We start from the raw sequence: 10,330 nt of genomic DNA, 5'->3' as shown, positions 1-10,330 counted from the left end.
CATTTTAAAGGAAATAAAAGAGAAAGGAAAAAAGAGAAAGAAAGGGATTTAGCTCAGTGGCAGAGCGTTTGCCTAGCAAGCGCAAGGCCCTGGGTTCGGTCCTCAGCTCTGAGAGAGAGAGAGAGAGAGAGAGAGAGAGAGAGAGAGAGAGAGAGAGAGAGAGAGAGAGAGAGGAGAGGAGAGAAGGAGAGAAAGTGAGCTTTCTGTGCCCAAGGAGAAGGCTCAGTGGATGAAGCACTTCCCACAAAGTGTGAACCAGAGTCTGCATTCCTAGCACTTATCAAAAATCTAGGCAGTGAATGAAGGGTGCCCTGTCGGATCTGTTCCGGTTTCTGCTGGTGACCAGCAATATTAAAGGATGTTCCACCTGAATCTGTCTTAAGGCTTCTATTGCTGGGAAGAGACGCCATGACCCATGGGCAACGCTCATGACGGAAAACATTTAGTTGGGGCTGGCTCACAGTTTCAGAGGTTAAAAGTAAATAATGAAAACAAGTAATAAAAACGAAATTATTACTTTTCTTAAAATGTTTTAAAAGGGTTGGGGATTTAGCTCAGTGGTAGAGCGCTGGGTTGGTCCCCAGCTCAAAAAAAAAAAAAAAAAATGTTTTAAAAGGGCTGGAGATTAAGAACAGTGGTTAAGAGCAGAGGTCCTGAGTTCAATTTCCAGTAACCACACGGTGGCTCACAACCATCTGTAATGGGATCCGAGGACCTCTTCTGATGTGTCTAAGACAGCACTGGTATACATTAAATAAATAAATAAATATATAAATAAATGTTTAAAAATATTTTAAAAAGGATCTCGTGTGTATGGATATTTTGCCTGCCTGTATGAATGTATGAATGTATGTATGTATGTATGTACTATGGTCTTCGCACCACATGTATGCAGTGCCTGTGGGCGCTAGAAGAGCGTGTTGGGGGTTGCCCTGTGGGTGCTGGGAATCAAACCCAGGTTAGCTGGAAGAGCAGCTAGTAGTACTCTTAGCCATGAGATTCTCTCTGGTGCCTGCCAACATCTTTAGTTTCTTGCCTCTTCCTGAGCCGCTGCCACACCTTGCCCTGGCCAAGCCATTGTAAAGCACGTTGCTACTAATGACACCTACCAAGGTAGTAAAAGTGTACCCGTGGCGCCTTTGGGAGCACTGAACACCTGCTGTCCCTCACTACATCAGAAAGGAGATGTCTGTTCTTGGCCGACTTCAGAAACCAGGGGAGAGCGCGAACGCAGTCCCCCACTACCACAAATTATGCAGTCGAGTTTCCCGCATTTGGGGAAATCGCAGGGGTCAGCACATCCGGAGTGCAATGGATAAGCCTCGCCCTGGGAAAACCACCTTCGTGATCATGGTATCTCCCCTGCCAGGTAAGTATGAGTTCTGGCCGCCGCGTGCACATTTTCCCTCACCGCACACTCTCTTTCAACATGCGGTCACCACGTCCGCGCGTCCGCTTCGACATCACGCCCTCCAGACCCGTCGCCGTCTTATCGTCCCTCACGGAAATCACACACACCTCACACGACTATGTATGCCAGACACAGCCCGCCTGGATCCACGCGACCCGCAGTCTCTGCGCGAACCTCATCTGCATACGCCCCGCCCTCGCATCCCTGACATCCGAGGCCCTAAAGCCCTGCTGCCCGCCTCCGATACTCCGCCCAGTGTGCACTCCGCCGACAGAGCCGGATGACCACCCACTAGACACTATCCGTGGGAACCGTGTCCGGTTCGCGTTTGCGTCCAACGTCCAGAAACACGACACGCCCCGGTATCCATTCAGTGTTGACGCTAGCCTGTATTTCCAGCACAATCCAGCACAAGGAGAACCAAGGGTTCAAAGCCACGCTCGGGCCAGATAGAGACTGTGAGGCCAGCTTGGGCTACAATGGGGCCATATCTCAAGGAAAACAAAAATTCACGCGAGGGACAGATGGCTTAGCACGTTCAAGTGCTTGCTACAGAGGCAGAGAGGCCGAGGGGACGGTAGATCTCAGTGAGTTCCAGGACAGCCAGGGCTATTACACAGAGAAACCCTATCTCCAAAAACCAAGAAACAGGGGCCGGGGGTGGGGTGGGGGAGACAGAGACAGAGAGAGACAGAGAGGAGCGAGAGAGACAGAGACACAGAGACAGAGGGACACACAGACAGAGACCGAGAGAGACAGAGACAGAGAAGAGAGGAGAAAAGAAAAGCAAACTTTTAACAAAATTCTCACTAGAGTCTGACAAAGGATGGATAGGCCCCTTCCTTTGCTTTGCCAGGAAGGTTGAACACACAGCTTACGCCTTGAGGGGAATGAGGAGCCGAGTGCTCTTCTTGGAACGCCCAGGCATGGTATGCTTTCATGGCCTGGTCATTCCTGCTGACACAGGCTCTTAGGTTCTTCCCATATCTTCCAGAAGTTTTTGTACTTACTTATCCCAGACCCTTTCCCCTAAAGCTTGAGAATTGCTTTTAGGCCATAAAACCCATTCTTATGGGACAGGGCACCTGTGCTTTCCCACAACCTGAGTGACGTCTATGCTGTCCTATGGCCGGTCCAATCCCGACTCTCACAGGCGTTGCATGGGCTCTGTAAACATCCTATTGTAAACGTGTTTTAATGAGCGCCCCATGGCCTAGTTTTTGACTTCCAAGTCATACTTTCCGGCTCCCGACTTTGGCAATTCACTGTCAGCATCGAAGCAGATATAGATTGTCTTCAGATATACCAGAAGAGGGCATCGGGTCTCATTACAGATGGTTGTGAGCCACCACATGGTGCTGAGAGTTGAACTCAGGACCTCTGGAAATGCAGTCAGTGCTCCTAACCACTGAGCCATCTCTCCAGCCCTGCTCTGTATATACTTGAAAGTCATTTTTGAATTGTCTGACCACATCTGTCATTCCTCTGACACCCATGTGGGTGACTCTGGAATTTTCTGAGAATAGTTCTTGCTAAGAGGCAGGCTAAAGAGGCAGGTAAGATTAGCTTAGGTCTTTGGGTTTTACTGCTGTGAACAGACACCATGACCAAGGCAAGTCCTGGCTTACAGGTTCAGAGGTTCAGTCCATCATCATCAATGTGGGAATCTGGAGAGCTTTTAGTGCTACTCATAAAAATTTTGGCAAGTACTTGTCACTGGGCTCAAGGAAGTAGGCTCAGATAAGAATATTCACATTTGGGGTTGGGGATTTGGCTCAGTGGTAGAGCGCTTGCCTAGCAACCGCAAGGCCCTGGGTTCGGTCCCCAGCTCCGAAAAAAAGAAAAGAAAAAAAAAAAGAATATTCACATTTGGGCTAATGCAAAGATCAAGGTAATGTGTGACTTAGTTTTTGTTTTTGTTTTTGTTTTTTTTTTTTTTGTTTGTTTGTTTTTTTTCTTGGTAATCCTGATAAGCCCCCAGAACCAGTGACTCTGGAGGCCTTATTGCTTTGTTTGATTGCTGCCTGGTGTGATCTCTGATCTTTACTTTGCTTCATCCCTTTGTCTTGAGGAAGGACATGAGAGATGGTTTTAGCCGTTTGTTTTAGAACGAATACCTACCAACTTGTGGCGATGAGATTTACTCAATGATATGAGAGCTGTGCTAACAACTCAGCCTGTACAAAGCACGATGAAGAAATGAGGCTTTGTCCCAGGGAGAGGATTGGGCAAACATTTACAAGGCAAACCTTATTGTGTAAGATTTAAGAGGAATTAACAAAACTATGATGCCAAGAGACCTACTCAGCCTGGTCTCCCTTCTCCCGTAGCTATACCAAAAAATTGGCATATGATTGCTATTGACTTAAAAGATTGTTTTTTTACTATTCCACTAGATCCTAAAGATCGTGAGAGATTTGCTTTTAACATTCCTTCCATAAATTTTCAGGAGCCTTCTCCTTCCTATCATTGGGTTGTGTTATTTCAGGGGATGGCCAATAGTCCTACTATGTGTCAGGTGTATATAGCCTCTGCCCTAAAGCCTTTGATGTGGAAGTATCCACAGTTATATATGATACTGATGATTCTTCCAATAGATAAATAGTACTGCCTATGATAAATCTTTACAGATACATAGAAAATTGCATCTTAATGCTAAGTCGTTGAAGTTTCACAATAGAGTAACTAAAGGAAAAGCAGCCCAAATAGTCATTTTCTCCAGTGTACCCCATTTATTTCCCAATTTGGGAGTTAACCCAAGAGGGTTGCAGCTTAATGATATCTGACAAATAGATGTTATCCATATTATTGAGATTCCTTATAATTCTCAAGGACTAGACATTGTAAAACAGGTATTATAAAACTTTAAAATAATATCTTAAAAAATAAAAAGGGGGGAGTAATATCCCTGTATGCCATACAATTATTTAAATAATGGTCTTTTATTTTAAATTTTAAAATTTGGATGCCAAGGAACTCTCTGAGTGTCTATGGCACCCTACACCTAGGCATACTTGTACCTATGTGAAATGGAAGGATCCACTTACTGGCATATGGCATTATCCTGTTCAGTATTTAATATGGGGAAGAGGGCAGGTTTGTGTTTTTTCTGCAGGATGCTGCAGGAGTGTGCCAGCTGCCAGAGTGGCTGATGAGCCATGCTGATGCTGGGACAAAGAATGATGTTGACCTGTGTGCTGCTGAGTGCCCTGACAGTGGTGACAGGGAAGCTGTATTGGACATATGTTCCCGACCCATCTTTGCTTGCCTGTATCCCAGATTGGACAAGCTGCCTTGATTCAAGCTTTTAGACCTTGTGGGACAGAGAACATGGAGACTGTGGAAAATGCCTTCAGAAAATCAAAGAGAAGTTATGATTCTTCTCTTTCCTTTAATGTGACAAGTTATTCTGACTCAATCATAGACTGGTCAATCCAATGTTGGAAATAACAGTTTTCATTTGGAAGATTGTTTCTGGACATTTTCAGAAACATTTAAAAACTCACAATTTAAAAAAAAAAAAAGGGGGGGTTGGGATTTAGCTCAGAGGTAGAGCGCTTGCCTAGCAAGCTCAAGGCCCTGGGTTCAGTCCCCAGCTCCGAAAAAAAAATAAAAAAAAATAAAAACTCACAATTGTTGTGTATGAAGGCACATTTGCAGTAAAAAAAATTGATACAGGTTCTAGATTTTGAACAAATGTTAATACATGTGTTAAAACTCCTAATCATATATATATATACATATACATATATATATATACATATGTATATATGTATATATAAATTATTTTTTTTTGGAGCTGGGGACCGAACCCAGGGCCTTGCGCTTGCTAGGCAAGCGCTCTACCACTGAGCCAAATCCCCAACCCCAATCTTTTATATTTTTAAAGATTTATTCATTTATTATATATAAGTACACTGTAGCTGTCTTCAGACACTCCAGAAGAGGGCATCGGATCTCATTACAGATGGTTGTGAGCCACCATGTGGTCGCTGGGATTTGAACTCAGGACCTCTGGAAGAGCAGTCGGGTGCTTTTAACCACTGAGCCATCTCTCCAGCCCCTAATCTTTTATTTATTGGTCATGTTAAAACTACTTTTGTTTCTTCTACAATATTTAATGTAAGTTATATTGATTGTACACTTTCTAATTTTGTTACTGTATTGAAATCTGGCATATACCAGCTTTTGCTTTATTGATTGTGAATATTTTTTTTTTGGTTCTTTTTTTTTTTCAGAGCTGGGGACTGAACCCAGGGCCTTGGGCTTCCTAGGCAAGCGCTCTACCACTGAGCTAAATCCCCAACCCCATTGATTGTGAGTATTATAGGATCTTGATATTCTGCAAAAGGCTTACAAATATTGGAAGAAGTGAGTCAGGCTTTAAACAGAAGCAATAGGATAGTGGGTTTGATTATTGCTAGTATAGTGGTATAGCTATTTAATTAATAACACTATTGCTTTGACCCAAGAAGTTAAGACAGTTACTTTTGTTAATCATTTAGCAAAAAATGTTAATGTTTTGAGTATTCAAGAAGATTTATGGGGCTGGGGATTTAGCTCAGTGGTAGAGCGCTTACCTAGGAAGCGCAAGGCCCTGGGTTCGGTCCCCAGCTCCGGAAAAAAAAAGAACAAAAAAAAAAAAAAAAAAAAAAAAGATTTATGCGTTTGGAACAATGGATTGATGATCTTTGTGTTACCTGAATGTGCTAATGCTAGAGATAGCCTTGACTATTCTTCACAGGAACGACATCTGCGTGAAGCTGCTGAGGACCAGGGAACTCTGCCCTGGCTGTGCAGATCTCAGACATGGTTCTGTTGCCTGCTGGTCCTTCAGGAGAGGGCCAGCTCATCCTGAACCGTCATGAGAGAGACTTTGGCATCATCACTGCTATTGTAGCAGCCATTGCTCCTGCAACTGCAGTGTCTGGGATTGCCCTCCCCTAATGTGATGTTTAGGCAAGCACAGTGGATAAACTTTCAGAAAAAGTTGCTGACAATTGAGAATTCTAAATTTAAAACAACAGTCGGTGCTTTTACAGAAACAACTTGATCTCTTATGGCCCTTGGTGTTATGGCTGTCAGTGCTACAGTAGTTGGCCTTTTGCCTCTTTTCACATGCACAGACAGCACTCCCAGTCCTGGACAGCGACTAAGCAGGCCTGCTCTCCTTGGAAGAAGACAAGCAAGCCCTCTGCCCAAATCTGGCTCAGCCTGTACGAGAAGTAGTTAGCCAAAGACCGGCAACTCTTTGGGGCCAATGCCTCCTAAGACAGGGCTTTCAAACTGGCAAAGTTTCCCAGAGATGGGCAAGGGGTTGGTTTTCCAAAGTGTCCTAAAACGGGCACTACTTTAAGGTTTTTTTTTTTTTAAAGATTTATTCATTTATTATATATAAGTACACTGTCGCTGTCTTCAGACACAGCAGAAGACAGCATCAGATCTCTTTACAGATGGTTGTGAGCCGCCATGTGGTTGCTGGGAATTGAACTCAGGACCTCTGGAAGAGCAGCCAGTGCTCTTAACCACTGAGCCATCTCTCCAGCCCACGGGTACTACTTTAAAATTTAATAAAGAGGGACTTGTTGGACCCTCCTGGGTTCCACAGTGTTTACCTCCTGCTGAGCCTTGCTGATGCATGTGAAAGCCTTTGTCCTTTCCAAGGAACATCCTGGCCATTCTGTTTGGCCATGGGGGATAACACCTGGGCGTTAATATCTTTGATGTCAGCTTTTGGTTTCAGTTTCTGTTTTCCTTCTGAGAATGTAAACTTGTTTCTCCATTGTGCTTCCACTCATAGGCTTGGGGTATATATTCTGTGAACCTCAGTAAAGCTTTGGAATTCTCATAACACGAATGACCTGAGTATGTGTTTTCTCTTAAACCTCACAGGCCTATGCTCAGTTCTCAGTACTGCGACGGTGCAGGCGTTGTCATTTTATAAGTTTGGTTTCTAGGATAAGAACTACAAGTTAGCGGTATCTTTTACCTGTTTCCCTGGGTTGGCTCATGCCACATGTTGTTCTGGATGACTCTAACCCACTTACCAGTTCTTTTTTTTTTTTTTTTAAGATTTATTCATTTACTATATAAGTACACTGTAGCTGTCTTCAGATACACCAGAAGAGAGCATCAGATCTCTTTACAGATGGTTGTGAGCCACCATGTGGTTGCTGGGAATTGAACTCAGGACCTCTGGAAGAGCAGTCAGTGCTCTTAACTGCTGAGCCATCTCTCCAGCCCCCCACTTACCAGTTCTTACCCAACTTTCTGTTACCAATTTTTAATCATATCCAATAACTTTAAAGCCAGTAATCTATAACCAAGACATGTAGAGCACATTTATACATTTAAAACAAATCAGAAACAAAAATTAAGTGCTACGCACATCTTATATATTTAGACCAAAGTCAAAGTCTAGTGCGCTGGGGGCCCTAGGTATGGTTGCAAACAAACAGGACACAGGGGCTGCAGAGCAAAGGCAGAAGCAACTGCACAGTTGCAAGCTTTATTAATCCTTATACAGATATGAATATGTATTACCTCAATTTCCACTTTAGCAAGATACCATAAGATCATTATTCCCATGATACCAGGAGCAACTGATGCAAAACTAAACAAAGAAATATGATAAACAAAGGCTTCTTCTCAAAATATTCACCTAACAAATCACCCCTCTTCTTTTTTTTTCATAAGACAACTCTTTGTTTTTTAAATATTTATTTTATGTATTTGAGTACACAGTTGCTGTCTTCAGACATACCAGAAGAGGGCATTGGATTCCATTACAGATGTTTGTGAGCCACCATGTGGTTGCTGGGATTTGAACTCCGAACCTCTGGAAGAGCAGTCAGTGCTCTTAACCGCTGAGCCATCTCTCCAGCTCCTCACCCCTCTTATTATTATCAAAATATACTTGCCATTACCAAGAGAGCATGAGAACCACTTCCACAGAAACAGGACACAGCAGAACATAGTTTAAGGCCAAATGAGAAAAACATTTTCTTCTCAAGGGCAGCATTCCAGCCCCTACTTGCACCTGTCACAAGTCCTTACTTGACCCTGCCTGGGAGCTGCATCTCTATGTCTAAACAGACCAAACACAATTTTCTTACCTTTTTTTAGCTGTAATTTCAGGGGGAGCACCTTGTCACACTCTAAACCCAATAATCACAGTCAGAGATTTTTCTAATCATCAGATCCATTACCATAGAAGCTAGGGAGCTTCTGGCTTCTTTAAGATCGGCTTGTACAGGCATTCAGCCCCTTGAGGGCTTTTCCAGCTAAACTAGACTCCTAACTATAGGTTCAGGGCTCCAAAGGCCAACTGAGACTGCTTTTTATTTATTTATTCTTTTTTTGAAATGAATTTAGACTAGATCAAGGGATGAACAACCAGCAGATAAAGTTTTAACCATTTTTTCTTTTGACATGAAACATAGAACAATGTTCAAGCAATGAAACAAAAAACACAGGCATAAATTGACAGACATGGATAGATTGGTGTACCAAAGGACGGACAAAATACGGAGAGGGGAGATAATTGATGGTGTCCCACCAAAGGGACCCAGATAACCTACCTAAGGGACCAAGAACCGGATATAAGCACGTCTCCAATAGGAGCCACAGGTGCCCTGTCCCATAAGAATGGGTTTTATGGCCTAAAAGCAATTCTCAAGCTTTAGGGGAAAGGGTCTGGGATAAGTAAGTACAAAAACTTCTGGAAGATATGGGAAGAACCTAAGAGCCTGTGTCAGCAGGAATGACCAGGCCATGAAAGCATACCATGCCTGGCGTTCCAAGAAGAGCACTCGAGCTCCTCATTCCCCTCAAGACGTAAGCTGTGTGTTCAACCTTCCTGGCAAAGCAAAGGAAGGGGGCCTATCCATCCTTTGTCAGACTCTAGTGAGAATTTTGTTAAAAGTTTGCTTTTCTTTTTCTCCTCTCTTCTCTGTCTCTGTCTCTCTCGGTCTCTGTCTGTGTGTCCCTCTGTCTCTGTGTCTCTGTCTCTCTCGCTCCTCTCTGTCTCTCTCTGTCTCTGTCTCCCCCACCCCCCACCCCCGGCCCCTGTTTCTTGGTTTTTGGAGATAGGGTTTCTCTGTGTAATAGCCCTGGCTGTCCTGGAACTCACTGAGATCTACCGTCCCCTCGGCCTCTCTGCCTCTGTAGCAAGCACTTGAACGTGCTAAGCCATCTGTCCCTCGCGTGAATTTTTGTTTTCCTTGAGATATGGCCCCATTGTAGCCCAAGCTGGCCTCAGTCTCTATCTGGCCTGAAAGCGTGGCTTTGAACCCTTGGTTCTCCTTGTGCTGGATTGTGCTGGAAATACAGGCTAGCGTCAACACTGAATGGATACTGGGGCGTGTCGTGTTTCTGGACGTTGGACGCAAACGCGAACCGGACACGGTTCCCACGGATAGTGTCTAGTGGGTGGTCATCCGGCTCTGTCGGCGGAGTGCACACTGGGCGGAGTATCGGAGGCGGGCAGCAGGGCTTTAGGGCCTCGGATGTCAGGGATGCGAGGGCGGGGCGTATGCAGATGAGGTTCGCGCAGAGACTGCGGGTCGCGTGGATCCAGGCGGGCTGTGTCTGGCATACATAGTCGTGTGAGGTGTGTGTGATTTCCGTGAGGGACGATAAGACGGCGACGGGTCTGGAGGGCGTGATGTCGAAGCGGACGCGCGGACGTGGTGACCGCATGTTGAAAGAGAGTGTGCGGTGAGGGAAAATGTGCACGCGGCGGCCAGAACTCATACTTACCTGGCAGGGGAGATACCATGATCACGAAGGTGGTTTTCCCAGGGGCGAGGCTTATCCATTGCACACTCGGATGTGTTGACCCCCTGCGATTTCCCCAAATGCGGGAAACTCGACTGCATAATTTGTGGTAGTGGGGGACTGCGTTCGCGCTCTCCCCTG

The 10,330-nt window shown here is 44.8% G+C and overlaps 2 non-coding genes across 2 annotated transcripts; one reads left to right on the top strand and one right to left on the bottom strand.

Annotated features, from left to right (window-relative positions):
• Window positions 1-1,213: 1,213 nt before the first annotated feature.
• On the bottom strand, window positions 1,214-1,377 carry LOC116906396. The gene has a single exon (XR_004388664.1). It is a non-coding gene; the product is annotated as a U1 spliceosomal RNA (small nuclear RNA).
• An 8,786-nt stretch (window positions 1,378-10,163) lies between these two features.
• On the top strand, window positions 10,164-10,330 carry LOC116906432. Its single transcript, XR_004388693.1, has one exon. It is a non-coding gene; the product is annotated as a U1 spliceosomal RNA (small nuclear RNA).

The sequence above is a fragment of the Rattus rattus genome, chromosome 7, assembly GCF_011064425.1.
Source record: "Rattus rattus isolate New Zealand chromosome 7, Rrattus_CSIRO_v1, whole genome shotgun sequence".
NCBI classification, from domain to species: Eukaryota; Metazoa; Chordata; class Mammalia; order Rodentia; family Muridae; genus Rattus; species Rattus rattus.
This window is presented reverse-complemented; position numbering and strand designations above follow the sequence as displayed.